Source organism: Nerophis lumbriciformis, linkage group LG29 (genome assembly GCF_033978685.3).
Source record: "Nerophis lumbriciformis linkage group LG29, RoL_Nlum_v2.1, whole genome shotgun sequence".
NCBI classification, from domain to species: domain Eukaryota; kingdom Metazoa; phylum Chordata; class Actinopteri; order Syngnathiformes; family Syngnathidae; genus Nerophis; species Nerophis lumbriciformis.
The window spans coordinates 10,976,491-10,997,821 of record NC_084576.2 but is presented as its reverse complement, the minus strand read 5'-3'; the positions used below and the strand labels follow the sequence as shown (position 1 = coordinate 10,997,821).

At 32.4% G+C, this 21,331-nt stretch overlaps 1 long non-coding RNA gene across 1 annotated transcript in view; it reads right to left on the bottom strand.

Moving 5' to 3' along the window:
- Nucleotides 1–10,297, bottom strand: part of LOC133572236 (uncharacterized) — a 74,356-nt gene extending 64,059 nt beyond the window's left edge. The window contains exon 1 of the long non-coding RNA XR_009810513.1: nucleotides 10,003–10,297. This is a non-coding gene — a long non-coding RNA (uncharacterized lncRNA). The remainder of the gene's footprint in view (nucleotides 1–10,002) is intronic.
- Between the last annotated feature and the right edge of the window lie 11,034 nt (nucleotides 10,298–21,331).

Below are 21,331 nucleotides of genomic sequence, written 5' to 3'. Positions count from 1 at the left end.
AGATACAATATTTTAGGCATTTTTAGACATAATGCATGTTCAATTTTAGGGTTGTGTTTATATATATTTCATATTTGGTATGACAGTTATACTGTCATATTGAATTAAAAAAACTAACTTGCCTCTTTGCAAAACTAACAAAAGATAATTTTTCTAGTAAAACTAACAAAGATACATATCTTCACGCATTATTTGACATGTTGCATGTTTGGGGTAGGAATTATGTTGAAAAACATTTTTATTGCTTATTTCGCATTATCTCAGGATTTTAAGAACATTAATGTCATAATGAGAAAAAACCTACTTTTTGTGTTTGCAAGCCTTAAAATAGCATATGTTTCGAGTAAAACTCACAAGGATGCATTGGTTTAGGCTTTATTAGCCTATTTTGCATATGTGGTTAGAAGTTATGTTTAAATAACTGTCAAATTGAATGTGGCAGTTATGTGTCATTATGAGTAAACCCCTTATTTATGTAATTGTACACCTTACCAAATTAACTGATCCTTGTAAAACTCACATAGGTACAATATTTTAGGCATTTTTAGACATAATGCATGTTTAGTTTTGGAGTTATGTTTATATAACTTTCATATTTGGTATGACAGTTATACTTTCATATTGAATTAAAAAAAACTAAACTTGCCTCTTTGCAAAACTTACAAAAGATAATTTTTCTAGTAAAACTGACAAAGATACATATCTTCACGCATTATTAGACATGTTGCATGTTTGGTGTAGGAATTGTGTTGAAAAACATTTTTATTGCTTATTTTGCATTATCTCAGGATTTTAAGAACATTACTGTCAAAATGAGTAAAAAACTACTTTTTGTGTTTGCAAGCCTTAAAATAGCATATTTTTCGAGTAAAACTCACAAGGATGCATTGTTGTAGGCTTTATTAACCTATTTGCATGTGTGATTAGGAAGTTATGTTTAAATAACAGTCAAATTGAATGTAGCAGTTATACTGTCATTATGAAAAAAAACAACAATTTTTGTATTTGTAAACCTTACCAAATTACCTGATTCTGGTGAAACTCGCATAGATACAATATTACAGGCATTTTTAGACATAATGCATGTTCAATTTTGGAGTTATGTTTATATATATTTAATATTTGGTATGACAGTTATACTGTCATATTGAATTAAAAAAACTAACTTGCCTCTTTGCAAAACTTACAAAAGATAATTTTTCTAGTAAAACTAACAAAGATACATATCTTCACGCATTATTTGACATGTTGCATGTTTGGGGTAGGAATTATGTTGAAAAACATTTTTATTGCTTATTTCGCATTATCTCAGGATTTTAAGAACATTAATGTCATAATGAGAAAAAACCTACTTTTTGTGTTTGCAAGCCTTAAAATAGCATATGTTTCGAGTAAAACTCACAAGGATGCATTGGTTTAGGCTTTATTAGCCTATTTTGCATATGTGGTTAGAAGTTATGTTTAAATAACTGTCAAATTGAATGTGGCAGTTATGTGTCATTATGAGTAAACCCCTTATTTATGTAATTGTACACCTTACCAAATTAACTGATCCTTGTAAAACTCACATAGGTACAATATTTTAGGCATTTTTAGACATAATGCATGTTTAGTTTTGGAGTTATGTTTATATAACTTTCATATTTGGTATGACAGTTATACTTTCATATTGAATTAAAAAAAACTAAACTTGCCTCTTTGCAAAACTTACAAAAGATAATTTTTCTAGTAAAACTGACAAAGATACATATCTTCACGCATTATTAGACATGTTGCATGTTTGGTGTAGGAATTGTGTTGAAAAACATTTTTATTGCTTATTTTGCATTATCTCAGGATTTTAAGAACATTACTGTCAAAATGAGTAAAAAACTACTTTTTGTGTTTGCAAGCCTTAAAATAGCATATTTTTCGAGTAAAACTCACAAGGATGCATTGTTGTAGGCTTTATTAACCTATTTGCATGTGTGATTAGGAAGTTATGTTTAAATAACAGTCAAATTGAATGTAGCAGTTATACTGTCATTATGAAAAAAAACAACAATTTTTGTATTTGTAAACCTTACCAAATTACCTGATTCTGGTGAAACTCGCATAGATACAATATTACAGGCATTTTTAGACATAATGCATGTTCAATTTTGGAGTTATGTTTATATATATTTAATATTTGGTATGACAGTTATACTGTCATATTGAATTAAAAAAACTAACTTGCCTCTTTGCAAAACTTACAAAAGATAATTTTCTAGTAAAACTAACAAAGATACATGTCTTCAGGCATTATTAGACATGTTGCATGTTTGGTGTAGGAATTATGTTGAAAAACATTTTTATTGCTTTTTTCGCATTATCTCAGGATTTTAAGAACATTACTGTCATAATGAGTAAAAAACTACTTTTTGTGTTTGCAAGCCTTAAAATAGCAAATGTTTCGAGAAAAACTCACAAGGATGCATTATTGAAGGCTTTATTAACTTATTTGCATGTGTGATTAGGAAGTTATGTTTAAATAACAGTCAAATTGAATGTAGCAGTTATACTGTCATTATGAAAAAAAACAATTTTTTTATTTGTAAACCTTACCAAATTACCTGATTCTGGTGAAACTCACATAGATACAATATTACAGGCAATTTTAGACATAATGCATGTTCAGTTTTGGAGTAATGTTCATATAACTTTCAGATTTGGTATGACAGTTATACTGTCATATTGAATTAAAAAAAACTAATTTGCCCCTTTGCAAAACTTGAAAAAGATTATTTTTCAAGTAAAACTAACAAAGATACATGTCTTCAGGCATTATTAGACATGTTGCATGTTTGGTGTAGGAATTGTGTTGAAAAACATTTTTATTGCCTATTTCGCATTATCTCAGGATTTTAAGAACATTATTGTCATAATAAGAAAAAACTACTTTTTGTGTTTGCAAACCTTAAAATAGCAAATGTTTCGAGTAAAACTCACAAGGATGCATTGTTTTAGGCTTTATTAACCTATTTGTATGTGTGATTAGGAAGCTATGTTTAAATAACAGTCAAATTGAATGTAGCAGTTATACTGTCATTATGAAAAAAAAAAACAATTTTTGTATTTGTAAACCTTACCAAATTACCTGATTCTGGTGAAACTCACATAGATACAATATTACAGGCATTTTTAGACATAATGCATGTTCAATTTTGGAGTTATGTTTATATATATTTAATATTTGGTATGACAGTTATACTGTCATATTGAATTAAAAAAACTAACTTGCCTCTTTGCAAAACTTACAAAAGATAATTTTCTAGTAAAACTAACAAATATACATGTCTTCAGGCATTATTAGACATGTTGCATGTTTGGTGTAGGAATTATGTTGAAAAACATTTTTATTGCTTTTTTCGCATTATCTCAGGATTTTAAGAACATTACTGTCATAATGAGTAAAAAACTACTTTTTGTGTTTGCAAGCCTTAAAATAGCAAATGTTTCGAGAAAAACTCACAAGGATGCATTATTGAAGGCTTTATTAACTTATTTGCATGTGTGATTAGGAAGTTATGTTTAAATAACAGTCAAATTGAATGTAGCAGTTATACTGTCATTATGAAAAAAAACAATTTTTTTATTTGTAAACCTTACCAAATTACCTGATTCTGGTGAAACTCACATAGATACAATATTACAGGCAATTTTAGACATAATGCATGTTCAGTTTTGGAGTAATGTTCATATAACTTTCAGATTTGGTATGACAGTTATACTGTCATATTGAATTAAAAAAAACTCATTTGCCCCTTTGCAAAACTTGAAAAAGATTATTTTTCAAGTAAAACTAACAAAGATACATGTCTTCAGGCATTATTAGACATGTTGCATGTTTGGTGTAGGAATTGTGTTGAAAAACATTTTTATTGCCTATTTCGCATTATCTCAGGATTTTAAGAACATTATTGTCATAATAAGAAAAAACTACTTTTTGTGTTTGCAAACCTTAAAATAGCAAATGTTTCGAGTAAAACTCACAAGGATGCATTGTTTTAGGCTTTATTAACCTATTTGTATGTGTGATTAGGAAGCTATGTTTAAATAACAGTCAAATTGAATGTAGCAGTTATACTGTCATTATGAAAAAAAACAACAATTTTTGTATTTGTAAACCTTACCAAATTACCTGATTCTGGTGAAACTCACATAGATACAATATTACAGGCATTTTTAGACATAATGCATGTTCAATTTTGGAGTTATGTTTATATATATTTAATATTTGGTATGACAGTTATACTGTCATATTGAATTAAAAAAACTAACTTGCCTCTTTGCAAAACTTACAAAAGATAATTTTCTAGTAAAACTAACAAATATACATGTCTTCAGGCATTATTAGACATGTTGCATGTTTGGTGTAGGAATTATGTTGAAAAACATTTTTATTGCTTTTTTCGCATTATCTCAGGATTTTAAGAACATTACTGTCATAATGAGTAAAAAACTACTTTTTGTGTTTGCAAGCCTTAAAATAGCAAATGTTTCGAGAAAAACTCACAAGGATGCATTATTGAAGGCTTTATTAACTTATTTGCATGTGTGATTAGGAAGTTATGTTTAAATAACAGTCAAATTGAATGTAGCAGTTATACTGTCATTATGAAAAAAAACAATTTTTTTATTTGTAAACCTTACCAAATTACCTGATTCTGGTGAAACTCACATAGATACAATATTACAGGCAATTTTAGACATAATGCATGTTCAGTTTTGGAGTAATGTTCATATAACTTTCAGATTTGGTATGACAGTTATACTGTCATATTGAATTAAAAAAAACTCATTTGCCCCTTTGCAAAACTTGAAAAAGATTATTTTTCAAGTAAAACTAACAAAGATACATGTCTTCAGGCATTATTAGACATGTTGCATGTTTGGTGTAGGAATTATGTTGAAAAACATTTGTATTGCTTATTTCGCATTATCCCAGGATTTTAAGAACATTACTGTCAAAATGAGTAAAAAACTACTTTCTGCAAGCCTTAAAATATCATATGTTTCGAGTAAAACTCACAAGGATGCATTGTTTTAGGCTTTATTAACCTATTTGCATGTGTGATTAGGAAGTTATGTCTAAATAACAGTCAAAATGAATGTAGCAGATATACTGTCATTATAAGTAAACCCCTAATTTATGTAATTGTACACCTTACCAAATTAACTGATTCTTGTAAAACTCACATAGATACAATATTTTAGGCATTTTTAGACATAATGCATGTTCAGTTTTGGAGTTATGTTTATATAGTTTTCATATTTGGTATGACAGTTATACTGTCATATTGTATTAAAAAAACTAACTTGAGTCTTTGTAAAACTTACAAAAGATACATTTTCTAGTAAAACTAACAAAGATACATGTCTTCAGGCATTATTAGACATGTTGCATGTTTGGTGTAGGAATTATGTTGAAAAACATTTTTATTGCTTTTTTGGCATTATCTCAGGATTTCAAGAACATTACTGGCATATTGAGTAAAAAACTACTATGACAGTATACTGTCACATTTAATCTGACTGTTTTTTAAACATAACTCCTAAACCATGCAAGCAAAATGTCAAATAATGCCTGGAGAAATGATCTGTAAGTTTTACAGGAAAAAATAGTTTGTAAGGTTTGTAAAGACACAGTTAGCTTTTTTTTTTTACTCAATATGACAGTATAACTGTCATACTAAATATGAAAGTTGAATAAATATAACACCAAAACCAAACTTGCAATCCGTCTAAAAAATGCCTGTAATAATGAATATATGTGAGTTTTACCAGAATCAGTTATTTTGGTAAGGTTTACAAATAAAAAAATTGGGTTTTACTCATAATGACAGTATAACTGCCATATTCAAAATAACAGTTATTTAAACATAACTCCTAGTAAATGGCTAATAATGCCAGGAGAAATGAATCTTTGTGAGTTTACTAGAAAAAAAAATATTTTGTAAGGTTTGTAAAGACCTAGTTGTTTTTTTTACTCAAAACTGTCATACTAAATATGAAAGTTAGATGAACATAATTCCAAAACCAAACTCCTAAACCAAACTTGCAGTCTGTCTTATACTGCCTGTAATATTTAATCTATGTGAGTTTTGCCAGAATCAGGTATTTTGGTAAGGTTTACAAATACAAAACTTGGGTTTTACTCATAATGACAGTATAACTGCAACATTTGATATGACAGTTATTTAAACATGACTCCTAAACCAAACATGATAAATGACTAATAATGCCTGGAGAAATGTATCTTTGTGAGTTTTACTGGAAAAGACACAAGTTATTTTTTTAAATTTAATATGATGGTATAACTGTCATACTAAATATGAAAGTTATATAAACATAACTCCAAAACCAAAATGCATTTTGTCTAAAAATTCCTGTAATATTGTATCTTTTTGAGTTTTACCAGAATCAGGTATTTTGGTAAGGTTGACAAATACAAACATTAGGTTATACTCATAATGACAGTATATTGCCTCGTTCAAAATGACAATTATTTAAACATAACTCCAAAACCAAACATGCATTTTGTCTAAAAAGTCCTATAATTTTGTATCTACGTGAGTTTTACTAGAATCAGTTGTTTTTGTAAGGTTTACAAAAACAAATTATTAGTTTTTCTCATAAAGAGAGTATACTGTCACAATCAATCTGAAAAAATGGCTAATAATGCCTGGAGGAATGTATCTTTGTGAATTTTACTGGAACAAATATTTTGTAAGGTTTGTAAAGACACACGTTAGTTTTTTTTTTACTTAATTTTGAAGTAGAGCTGTCATACTATATATGAAAGTTTTATAAACATAACTCCAAAACCAAACATGCAATCCGTCTAAAAATGTCTGTAATATTTATTATATGTAAGTTTTATCAGAATCAGGTATTTAGGTAAGGTTTACAAATACAAAAATTAGGTTTTACTCATAGTGACAGTATAACTGCCACACTCAATATGACAGTTATTTAAACATAACTCCTAAAACACAAATGCAAAATGACTAATAATGCCTAGAGAAATGTATATTTGTGAATTTTACTGGAAAACAATATTTTTGTAAGGTTTGTAAAGATACAAATTAGTGTTTTATTACTCAATATGATGGTATAACTGTCATACTAAATATGAAAGTTATATAAACATAACTCCAAAACCAAACATACTTTATGTCTAATAATTCCTGTAATATTGTATCGATGTGGGTTTTACCAGAACCAGGTATTTTGGTAAGGTTTACAAATACAAAAAATAAGTTTTACTCATAATGACAGTATAACTGCCACACTCAATATGACAGTTTCTTAAACATAACTCCTAAACCAAACATGTTAAATGGCTAATAATGCCTGGGGAAATGTATCTTTGTGAGTTTAACTGGAAAAAAAAAAAGTGTAAGGTTTGTAAAGACAGAAGTTAGTTTTTTTTACTCATAATGACAGTATAACTGCCACATTCAAAATGACAGTTATATAAACATAACGCCAAAACCAAACATGCGTTATGTCTAAAAATGCCTGTAATATTAAATCTATGTGAGTTAGACCAGAATCAGGTATTTTGGTAAGGTTTACAAATACAAAAATTGGGTTTTACTCATAATGACAGTATAGCTGCCAGAGGTGGGACCAAGTCATTGCTTTGCAAGTCACAAGTAAGTCTCAAGTCTTTGCCCTCAAGTCCGAGTCAAGTCCCGAGTCAAGACAGAGCAAGTCCGAGTCAAGTCCAAAGTCAAGACTGGAAAGTCTCAAGTCAAGTCCCAAGTCCTGCATTTTGAGTTTCGAGTCCTTTCAAGTCGTTTAACCACAGACTAATATATTTACACAGATTGTGTATGCTTTTAAAATGCTGTATTTATTTATTAAAACAAGTGCATTTGAAATTGCAGGGAAAAAGATAGTGCTGACATTGCACTTCAAAATAGCACTATTAACCAGTCATTTTAAACATGTAACTCATTCCTTTACAGAATAAACACATTTGAAAAAAACAAGTGCAACTGTACTTATTTGCACAAAAGTGTTAACATTGTATTTCAATGGCATATTGCATTGTAACTAGTTCCACAGCAGTTTCTATCCTGTTCTTACCTTATCTCATTGATCTCATCTCATACTGTATGTGTGTTTATGTGTGCGTACACATGAAAAACATAACAAATATATGAACATAACAATGAACAGAGTTGTACTTTTTAGATGTCAGGACCCTATGCAATATGTACACATATTCTTAATATAGTATACATTTTAACTGACCTTTATTTGACTATGTTTGTCTTTTTGTATGTGGCTAAAATACGCGGTGCTGCTGACCACCGTCTAACTTTACGTTACTGTGTGTGATACATTGACTAACGTAATGTTACTGTGTGTGATACATTGACTAACGTAATGTTACTGTGTGTGATACATTGACTAACGTAATGTTACTGTGTGTGATACATTGACTAACGTTACGTTACTGTGTGTGATACATTGACTAACGTTACGTTACTGTGTGTGATACATTGTCTAACGTAACGTTATGTGTAGGTACCTCATGCAACCCTGCTTAAAAAAAAATCACTTGACAAAAAGTATGAATAAGGTAGCAAACTGCAGTGGACGCAACAGATTGCCGTGTTTGCAATGGCGTTGTAACCATAGACATCTTATAAGTAGACGCAGGTTGCTGTGACGTGAGCAATTTGGCCGCCATCTTGAAGTGGTGATGAGGAGCCGGCGAGCAGCCTAAACTGACAGTTGACAGGTAGAAAACAAAGATGCCGGGCTGGTGTTCAGCGTTTTCCTGCTCAAATGAGCGGACTGTTGAAAATAGGAATCGGGGGATTACTTTTCACAAGTAAGATTTAACATTAACGTACTATTGGTTGCATCTTATGAAAATAATATTACCACAGAGTTGAGAAGGATCAAAGATCTTCAATATTTGTATGTGAAAATCACAAATAAATCTTCTGGGGGAGGATGACGCCCCTACAGGGGTTTGGTTTACAAACTTTCAGCCCCACCTAAAACAAAATTCACCAGCCGCCACTGATTATGATGCATTCTCATTTTAGGCAAAGTATAAGACAATACTTTCTTAACAGTATAATTGTAACCAGGAATAAGTCTTCAAGTAACAATATTCAAATACTAACATTGTTGGGTAAAACAGAATTTGGTTTTATTCTGAATCCAGTGAAACAGATTGGTGGTTTTAGCTGATATGAAGACTTTCAGGTGTTTATATGTGTTTATGTTTAAGTATTTGGCAGACGCTTTTATCCAAAGCGACTTACATAAAATAATACATATAAAACAATCACTGCAAATATTATCATTTAAGGGAAGAATGTAATAGAAAATATTAATACAAAGTGTCAAGACAGAATAAACTCTCTGCTGCTGCAGCAACAGAGATACAGTCTATAGGTCCCTAAGATATATAGATATCTAATGTATTCATACATTGTTTATGTAGGATATACGCATGTATATATAACCTAATCATATTGTTTCTTCAACTTAAAAATAGTTTACCGTTGTTTCCCCTTCTCTAGGATTATAATCCCAGTTTTGATCTCGGACGTCTGGTCACTTATAGCATATAAAAATATTATATTACTGTTAAGCAAACTATGAATACTAAAACACGCCAAAACATGTGTCTGTTATCATAGCTACACGTATGACAAAAAAGGGGGGTGAAAATCAGTGGTATTCAGTGAGGTAAAATGAATTAAATGCGCTGACAGTTCATTGTTCCTGCCAAATGAATTGCACTGAGTGGAGCGGATCACCACTCCAAGATGGCGGCCCCGCGCCTCGTCTGCGCCAGTAGGCAGTAGCGCTCCATGCTGCGTCTACTTATAAGATGTCTATGGTTATAACGTTAGCAGTGAGTTTGCAGCTTCACTGATTTAACTACACAGCAAATAAAAGTCACGTTACTTAGCCAATAAACGTTATCTTACATTCAAAACTTACCCTTCTTTGTGCAACTTCAAATGTTGAACGTTGTTGCGTCTCCGTCTGTAATATTCGAACTGCGTGATTTCCATACGGCAATTCGTTTTTTGTTGACCAAGTCGTAGTTTTTATACCCGAACGAAACCAACTTTGGCATAATTGTTGCGTTGTTTGACAACTTGTTCGGTGGTTGTACTGCAATTTGATTGGATGAATGCTGCGTGATGAAAACAACGTAGATCTAATTTGATTGGCTGTTGTACTGACAACACACCAGCTGACAGGAACAACACGCTGAGAGACACAGACGAAGAAAATGAAAAATACGGAGCGCTCAAAAATAACTTTTTAAGCGTTGGATTTTGGGGAAAGTAGCAAGTCATGTCAAGTCATGTCAAGTCAAAAGGCTCAAGTCCAAGTGAAGTCACAAGTCATTGATGTTAAAGTCTAAGTCGAGTTGCAAGTCTCTTTACATTTTGTCAAGTCGAGTCTAAAGTCATCAAATTCATGACTCGAGTCTGACTCGAGTCCAAGTCATGTGACTCGAGTCCACACCTCTGCTTGGCAGTGAAGATCTTCCTCAGGAAGCAAAGATTGACCGGTTTTTGGCCATGCTCGGGAGGGATGGAAAATTCCAGACTCTCGTGCATTTGATGAAAGCACTTTTGTGCGTGCCACACAGCAATGCATCATCAGAGAGGGTGTTCAGCCTGGTTATAAAAATAGTGACAGAGAATAGAACAAGGATGGACAATTCAACCCTTAACTCAACAATGAGTAGATGAGTGTTATGTGTGTGTATATGTGTAAATAAATGAAAACTGAAATTCAAGTATTTATTTTATTTTTATATATATATATATATATATATATATATATATATATATATATATATATATATATATATGTCTTATATCTCCTGATGATTGAGGGACCCCCTCATGAAACAGGCCTGTAGAGATGAAGTAGTCTTGTGATTTTTTTCCCCACACATACATATATATATGTATATATATATATATATATATATATATATATATATATATATATATATATATATATATATATATATAGATGTATATATATATAGCTAGAATTCACTGAAAGTCAAGTTTTTCTTATATATGTGTGTGTATATATATATATATATATATATATATATATATATATATATATATATATATATATGTGTGTATATATGTATATATATATATATATATATATATATATATATATATACATATATATATATATATATATATATATTTTATATATATGTATATATATACATATATATACATATATATATATATATATATATATATATATATATATATATATATATATATACATACATATATATATATATATATATATATATGAAATACTTGACTTGGTGAATTCTAGCTCTAAATATACTCCTCCCCTCTTAACCACACCCCCAACCACGCCCCCACCCCACCCCTGACCACGCCTTCCCCACCCCCACCTCTTGAAATCGGAGGTCTCAATGTTAGCAAGTATGAGTTTAGGAGTTTTGTTTAATTAACTGTCATAGTGAGTGTGGCAGTTACACTGTCATATTGAATAAATAAATAGGTTTGTCTTTGCAAACCTCACAAAAGAAAATGTTTTTAATAAAAATCACAAAGATACATTTCTTCACGCATTATTAGACATTTTTCATGTGTGGTTTAGGAGTTATGTTTAAATAACTGTCATATTGAGTGTGGCAGTTATACTGTCATTATGTGTAAAACCTAATGTTGTATTTGCAAACCTTATAAAAACAACTGATTCTAGTAAAACATAGATTCAATTTTACAGGCATTTTTAGACATTTTACATGTTTGGTTTAGGAGTTGTGTTTGAATACATTTTTCATTGCTATTTTCGTTAGGGCAAGGCCGACCGGCAGGAGGCCACGGGGAAGACCCAGGACACATTGGGAAGACTATCATTCAAGTACCTTGGGGTGTGGGTGGACAATAAGCTGGACTGGACTGTTAACACAGACCACTTGTACAGGAAAGGACAGAGCTGTACTTTCTGAGGCGGCTGTCCTTTGTCCCACACGCCATTAGACTGTACAACTCTTCTCTGGGGGGAGGGGGGCTACTAGGATGACAGGGGATGCAAATCAATAAGAGTGCAATATTTTTTCAAAACATGGTCACTACTGCCTAGTTTCTCTTGTTATATTCTTATTTTACTGTTATATTTTTATTCTCATTGTTGCTTTTTATTTTTATTCTATTGTAATATGTTTCTATTTTGTTTCAATTTATACCCCCATTATTTACTTTTCACTTTTTACAATTTTGTACACTACTGCTGGAATTTAAATTTTCCTGAGGGAACTCTCCTAAAGGAATCAATAAAGTACTATCTATCTATCTATCTATCTATCTATCTATCTATCTATCTATCTATCTATTTATGTCTCCTGGCTGGCCTGAAAATGCCTCGGGATCCCCCGAGAAGAGCTGGACGAAGTGGCTGGGGAGAGGAAAGTCTGGGCTTCTCTGCTTAGCCTGCTGCCCCCGCAACCTGACCTCGGATAAGCAGGAAGAAAATGGATGGATTTAGTATGACAGTTATACTGTCATATTAAGTAAAAAACTAACTTGTGTCTTTGCAAACATTACAAAATATATTTTTTTCTAGTAAAACTCACAAAGATACATAACTCAAGGCATTATTAGCCATTTTGCATGTGTGGTTTAGGACTTATGTTTAAATAACCGTCAGATTGAGTGTGACATTATACTGTCATAGTGAGTAAAACCCATAATTTGTAATTGCAAACCTTATGAAAACAAATGATTCTACTAATACTCACATGGATACAATTTTACAGGCATTTTTAGACATAATGCATGTTTGGTTTTGGAGTAATGTTTATATAACTTTCATATTTAGTATGACAATAATACTGTCATATTGAATAAAAAAAACTAACTTGTATCTGTACAAACCTTAAAAAATATTTTTTTTCCAGTAAAACTCACAAAGAGACATTTCTCCAGGCATTATTAGCCATTGTGCACATGTGGTTTAGGAGCTATGTTTAAATAAATGTCAAATTGAATGTGGCAGTTATACTGTTATTATGAGTAAAACCTAATTTTTGTAAATGTTAACCATACCACAATACCTGATTCTGGTAAAACTCACATAGATTCAATATTACAGGCATTTTTAGACATTTTACATGTTTGGTTTAGAGTTGTGTTTGAATACATTTTTATTGCTTTTTTCATTAGGGCAAGTCCGACTGGCAGGAGGCCGCGGGGAAGACCCAGGACACATTATGAGTGAAACCTAATTTTTGTAATTGTAAACCTTACCAAAATACCTGATTCTGGTAAAACTCACATAGATTCAATATTACATGCATTTTTAGACAGATTGCATGTTTGGTTTTGGAGTTATGATTATACACCTTTCATATTTAGTATGACAGTTATACTGTATATTACCATTGAGTAAAAAAAAAACCTAACTTGCGTCTTTGCAAACCTTACAAAAGATCGTTATTCTAGTAAAGACTTGGACTTAGACTTAGACTTTCTTTTTATTGTCTTTCAAATTTGAACTTTACAGCACAGATAAGAACGAAATGTCGTAGTGCAGGATAAAAAAGCAATAAGGTGCATATTTCGATAAATAAATATATAAATACTATGTATATATATATATATATATATATATATATATATATATATAATAAATAAATATATATAAATATATATAAATAGATAAATAGATTACTGTGCAGATAAATATATTGCACTTTTTCCACATGCGCCCACGTTTATGGGTGTATGTTATATTGTTTTTTTCATTCCAGCGAGTTAATTCATTTTGAGGGGAGTTGAGGAGATAATTTAATTATGATGCGTTCAAGAGTCTTACGGCCTGAGGGAAGAAGCTGTTACAGAAGCTGGAGGTTCTGCTTCGGAGGCTGCAGAACCTCTTTCTAGAGTCCAGCAGTGAAAACTGTCCTTGGTGGGGGTGGGAGGAGTCTTTGCAAATTTTCTGAGCCCTGGTCAGGCAGCACTTTTTGCGATCTCCTGGATAGGAGGAAGAGGATTCCTGAAGATCTTTTCCGCCGTCCTCACCACTCTCTGGAGAGACTTCCAGTCTGAGGCACTGCAGGCTCCAGTCCAGACAGAGATGCTGTTGGTCAGCAGGCTCTCTATAACAAAGATACAGTTATCCAAGCATTATTAGCTATTTACATTTGTGGTTTAGGATTTATGTTTAAACAACTGTCATAGTGAGTAAAACCTAAATTTTGTATTTGCAAACCTTACAAAAACAATTGATTCTAGTAAAACTCACAGATACAATATCACAGTCATTTTTAGACATAATGCATGTTTGGTTTTGGAGTTGTGTTTATATAAATAAATGATAAATGGGTTGTACTTGTATAGCGCTTTTCTACCTTCAAGGTACTCAAAGCGCTTTGACACTACTTCCACATTTACCCATTCACACACACATTCACACACTGATGGAGGGAGCTGCCATGCAAGGTGCTAACCAGCACCCATCAGGAGCAAGGGTGAAGTGTCTTGCTCAGGATATAACTTTCATATTTAGTATTACAGTAATACTGTCATATTGAGTAAAAAAAAACAGACAACTAACTTGTGTCTTTACAAACCTTACAAAATATTTTTCCCAGTAAAACTCAAAGATACATTTCTACAGGCATTATTAGCCATTTTGCATGTGCGGTTTAGGATTTATGTTTAAATAACTGTCATATTGAGTGTGACAGTAAAGTCATAGTGAGTAAAACAAACTAACTTGTGTCTTTGCAATGCTTACAAAAGAAAATGTTACTAGTAAAACTCACAAAAGATACATTTCTTCATGCATTATTAGAAAATGTTCATGTGTAGATTAGGAGTTATGTTTTAATAACTGTCAAATTGAGTGTGGCAGTTATACTGTCATTAAGTGTTAAACCTAATTTTTGTATTTGCAAACCTTACAAAAACAACTGATTCTAGTAAAACTCACATAGATTCAATATTGCAGGCATTTTAGACATTTCACATGTTTGGTTTAGGAGTTGTGTTTGAATACATTTTAATTGCTTTTTTCGTTAGGGCAAGTCCGACCGGCAGGAGACCACGGGGAAGCCCCAGGACACATTGGGAAGACTATGTCAGCCGGCTGGCCTGGGAACGCTTCGGGATCTCCCGAGAAGAGCTAGACGAAGTGGCTGGGGAGAGGGAAGTCTGGGCTTCTCTGCTTAGGCTGCTGCCCCCGCAACCCGACCTCGGATAAGCGGAAGAAAATGGATACATTTAGTATGACAGTTATACTATTATATTGAGTAAAAAAAACTAACTTGTGTCTTTAAAAACCTTACAAATTATATGTTTTCTAGTAAAACTCACAAAGATACATCTCCAGGCATTATAAGCCATTTTGCATGTGGTTTAGGGGTTATGTTTAAATAACTGCCATATTGAATGTGGCAGTTATACTGTCATTATGAGTAAAACCTAATTTTTGTAATTGTAAACCTTACCAAAATACCTGATTCTGGTAAAACTCACATAGATTCAATATTACAGGCATTTTTAGACGGATTGCATGTGTAGTTTTGAAATTATGTTTATACAACTTTCTTATTTAGTATGACAGTGATACTATCATATTGAGTAAAAAAAACTATTGTGTCTTTGCAAACCTTACAAAAGAACATTTTAGTAAAACTCACAAAGATACATTTCTTCATGCATTATTAGAAAATGTTCATGTGTAGTTTTGAAGTTATGTTTATATAACTTTCATATATAGTATGACAGTTATACTGTTATATTGAGTAAAAAAAAACTAACTTGTGTCTTTACAAACCTTACAAAATATTGTTTCCCAGTAAAACTCACAAAGATACATTTCTACAGGCATTATTAGCCATTTTGTATGTGTGGTTTAGGAGTTATGTTTAAATAACTGAAATTGAGTGTGACAGTATACTGTCAACGTGAGTAAAAAAAAAACTAACTAGTGTCTTTGCAAACCTTACAAAAGAAAATGTTACTAGTAAAACTCACAAAGATACATTTCTTCACACATTATTAGAAAATGGTCATGTGTAGTTTAGGAGTTATGTTTAAATAACTGTCATTTTGAGTGTGGTAGTATAACTGCCACACATATTGAGTTATAAAGTTAAGTGTAAAACCTAATTTTTGTATTTGCAAACCTTACAAAAACAACTGATTCTTGTAAAACTCACATAGATTCAATATTAAAGGCATTTTAGACATTTTACATGTTTTGTTTAGGAGTTGTGTTTGAATACATTAGTATTGCTTTTTTCGTTAAGGCAAGTCCAAACGGCAGGAAGCCACGGGGAAGATTTTATCAGCTGGCTGGCCTGGGAACGCCTCGGGATCCCCCGAGAAGAGCTGGACGAAGTAGCTGGGCTTCTCTGCTTAGGCTGCAGCCCCCGCAACACGACCTCGGATAAGCGGAAGAAAATGGATGGATTTAGTATGACAGTTATACTATCATATTGAGTAAAAAAAAAACTAACTTTTGTTTTTGTAAACATTCAAAATATATTTTTTCTAGTAAAACTCACAAAGATACATAGAGTTTAAATAACTGTCATAGTAAGTAAAACCTTACAAAAACAACTGATTCTAGTAAAACTCACATGGATTCAATATTACAGGCATTTTTACACATTTTGCATGTTTGGTTTAGAAATTATGATGGAACACATTTTTTTTGCTTTTTTCGCATTATCTCAGGATTTTAGGAATATTACTGTCATATTGAGTAAAAAACTACTTTTTGTGTTTGCAAGATTTGAAAAAGCATATGTTTTGAGTAAAACTCCGTAGAATGCATTATTTGAGGCATCATTAGCCATTTTGCATGTGTAGTTAGGAGTTATTTTTAAATAACTGTCATATTGAGTGTGACAGTATACTGTCATAGTGAGTAAAACGTAATTTTTGTATTTGCAAACCTTATAAAAAAAACTGATTCTAGTAAAACTCACATGGATTTAATATTACAGGCATTTTTAGACATTTTGCATTGTTGGTTTAGGAATTATGTTGGAATACATTTTTATTGCTTTTTTCGCATTATCTCAGGATTTTAAGAACATTACTGTCATATTGAGTAAAAAACTACTTTTTGTGTTTGCAAGCCTTAAAAAAGCATATGTTTCGAGTAAAACTCACAATAATGCATTAGTTCAGGCAATGTTAGCTCATTTTTATGTGTAGTTTAGGAGTTATTTTTATTTACTGTCATATTGAGTGTACTTGTCATGGTGAAAAAAACCTAATTTTTTTATTTGCAAAAATTTCAAACACAACCGATTCTAGGAAAACTCACATGGATTCAATATTACAGGCATTTTTACAAATTTTGCATGTTTAGTTTAGAAATTATGATTGAATACATTTTTATTGCTTTTTTCGCATTATCTCAGGATTTTCGGGATATAACTGTCATATTGAGTAAAAAACTGCTTTTTGTGTTTGCAAGATTTAAAAAAGCATATGTTCAGAGTAAAACTCCGTAGAATGCATTATTTGAGGCATCATTAGCCATTTTGCATGTGTAGTTAGGAGTTATGATTACAAAACTGTCATATTGATTGTGACAGTTTACTTTCATAAAGAGTAAAACCTAATTTTTTGTTCTTGCAAACCTTACTAAAACAACTGATTCTAGTAAAACTCACATGGATTTAATATTACAGGCATTTTTAGACATTTTGCATTGTTGGTTTAGGAATTATGTTGGAATACATTTTATTGCTTTTTTCGCATTATCTCAGAATTTTAAGAACATTAGTGTCATATTGAATAAAAACTACTTTTTGTGTTTGCAAGCCTTAAAAAAGCACATGTTTCGAGTAAAACTCACAAGAATGCATTATTTCAGGCAATATTAGCTCATTTTTAAGTGTAGTTTAGGAGTTATGTTTAATTTACTGTCATATTGAGTGTACATTGTCATGGTGAAAAAAACCTAATTTTTGTATTTGCAAAAATTTCAAACAACCTAATCTAGTAAAACTCACATGGATTCAACATTACAGGCATTTTTACACATTTTGCATGTTTGATTTAGGAAATATGATTGAATATATTTTCATTGCTTTTTTCGCATTATCTCAGTATTTTAGGAATATTACTGTCATATTGAGTAAAGAACTACTTTTTGTGTTTGCAAGATTTGAAAAAGCATATGTTTCGAGTAAAACTCCGTAGAATGCATTATTTGAGGAATCATTAGACATTTTGCATGTGTAGTTTAGGAGTTATGATTAAATAAATGTCATATTGAGTGTGACAGTTTACTTTCATAAAGAGTAAAACCTAATTTTTGTTTTTGCAAACCTTACTAAAACAACTGATTCTAGTTAAACTCACATGGATTCAATAATACAGGCATTTTTACACATTTTGCATGTTTAGTTTAGAAATTATGATTGAATACATTTGTATTGCTTTTTTCGCATTATCTCAGGATTTTAAGAACATTACTGTCATATTGAGTAAAAAAAAATACCTTTTGTGTTTGCAAGCCTTAAGAAAGCATATGTTTCGAAGAAAACTCCCAAGGATCCATTATTTCAAACATTATTAGCCATTTTGCATGAGTAGTTTAGGAGTTATGATTAAAAAACTGTCATATTGAGTGTGACAGTTTACTTTCATAAAGAGTAAAACCTAATTTTTGTTTTTGCAAACTTTACTAAAACAACTGATTCTAGTAAAACTCACATGGATTCAATAATACAGGAATTTTTACACATTTTGCATGTTTAGTTTAGAAATTATGATTGAATACATTTTTATTGCTTTTTTCGCATTATCTCAGGATTTTAAGAACATTATTGTCATATTGAGTAAAAAACTACTTTTTGTGTTTGCAAGCCATAAAAAAGCATATGTTTAGAGTAAAACTCACAAGAATGCATTATTTCAGGCAATATTAGCTCATTTGTAAGTGTAGTTTAGGAGTTATGTTTAATTTACTGTCATAATGAGTGTACATTGTCATGGTGAAAAAAACCTAATTTTTGTATTTGCAAAAATTTCAAACACAACCTAATCTAGTAAAACTCACATGGATTCAATATTACAGCCATTTTTACACATTTTGCATGTTTGATTTAGGAAATAAGATTGAATATATTTTCATTGCTTTTTTCGCATTATCTCAGGATTTTAAGAACATTACTGTCATATTGAGTAAAAATATACTTTTTGTGTTTGCAAGCCTTAAGAAAAGCACATGTTTCGAGGAAAACTCCCAAGGATCCATTATTTCAAACATTATTAGCCATTTTGCATTAGTAGTTTAGGAGTTATGATTAAAAAACTGTCATATTGATTGTGACAGTTTACTTTCATTAAGAGTAAAACCTAATTTTTGTTTTTGCAAACCTTACTAAAACAACTGATTCTATTAAAACTCACATGGATATAGTATTTCAGGCATTTTTAGACATTTTGCATTGTTGGTTTAAGAAATATGTTGGAATACATTTGTATTGCTTTTTTCGCATTATCTCATAATTTTAAGAACATTACTGTCATATTGAGTAAAAAACTACTTTTTGTGTTTGCAAGCCTTAAAAAAGCATATGTTTCGAGTAAAACTCACAAGAATGCATTATTTCAGGCAATATTAGCTCATTTTTATGTGTAGTTTAGTTTAGTTTATGTTTAATTTACTGTCATATTGAGTGTACATTGTCATGGTGAAAAAAAACTAATTTTTCTAATTGCAAACCTTTCAAACACAACTGATTCTAGTAAAACATACATTGATTCAATATTACAGGCATTTTTACACATTTTGCATGTTTGGTTTAGGAATTATAATGGAATACATTTGTTTTTGCTTTTTTCGTATTATCTCAGGATTTTAAGAACATTACTGTCATATTGAGTAAAAAACTACTTTTTGTGTTTGCAAGATTTAAAAAAGCATATGTTTTGAGTAAAACTCCCAAGGATGCATTATTTCAGGCATCAATAAATCGTAGGCTCTCCCAAGACAAATAGGTCCTAGGTGAGGGATCAGACAAAGAGCAGCTCAAAGACCTTTATGAAAAGTACAAATCGAGGTCCTAGATTTTTCCTCGCCCGGACGCGGGTCACCGTGGCTCCCCTGTGGAGCCAGGCCCAGAGGTGGGGCACGATGGCGAGCGCCTGTTGGCTGGCTCAGCTCAATGAAGCAACGTGGTTCCCTCCTCCAATGGGCTCACCACTCATGGGCTGGGTTATAGAGGTCGGGTGCAGTGTGAGCTGAGCGGCAGCCGAAGGCAGGGCACTTGGCGGTCCGATCATCGGCTACATAAGCTAGCTCTTCTGACGTGAAATGTCACCTCGCTGGGAGGGAATGAGCCTGAGCTGGTGTGCGAGGTGGAGAAGTTCCGGCTAGATATAGTTGGACTCACTTCGACGCACAGGAACCTGTTCCCTCGAGAGGGGCTGGACTCTCTTCCACTATGGCGTTGCAAGCAATGAGAGGCTGGGGTGGCAATTCTTGTTGTCCCCCCGGCTCAAAGACAAGAGTATGGGGTATCGGACTGTCTGATTGTGGCGGGTCGCTCCCTGTATGATCAGTGTAGGGCAGCCTTGGTCCGCCAAGGCTGCCCTTTGTCATCGATTCTGTTGTTAACTTTTATGGACAGAATTGCAGTCATGGCGTTGAGGGGATCCGGTTTGGTGGTTGCAGGATTAGGTCTCTGCTTTTTGCAGTTGATGTGGTCCTGATGGCTTCAACTGGCCAGGATCTCCAGCTCTCATTGGATGGCCGAGTATGAAGCGACTGGGATGAGAATCAGCACCTCCAAGTCCGAGTCCATGGTTCTCGCCCGGTAAAGGGTGGGGTGCCATTTCCAGGTTGAGGAGGCGATGGCACATACTAGATGGCCCTAAGTGGAGGAGTTCAAGTACCTAGGAGTCTTGTTCACGAGTGAGGGAAGAGTGGATCATGAGATCCACAGGCGGATCGGTGCGGCGTCTTCAGTAATGAGGACGCTATATCGATCCATAGTGGTGAAGAAGGAGCTGAGCCAGAATTAAAAGCTCTAAATTTACCGGTCGATCTACATTCCCATCCTGCACCCATGGTCATGGTTATGACCGAAAAGACAAGATCCCGGGTACAAGCGGCCAAATTGAGTTTCCTCCGCCGGGTGGCGGGTCTCTCCCTTAGAGATAGGATAAGAAGCTCTGTCATCCGGGAGGAACTCAGAGTAAAGCACTGCTCCTCCACATTGAGAGGAGCCAGATGAGGTGGTTCGGGCATCTGCTCAGGATGCCACCCG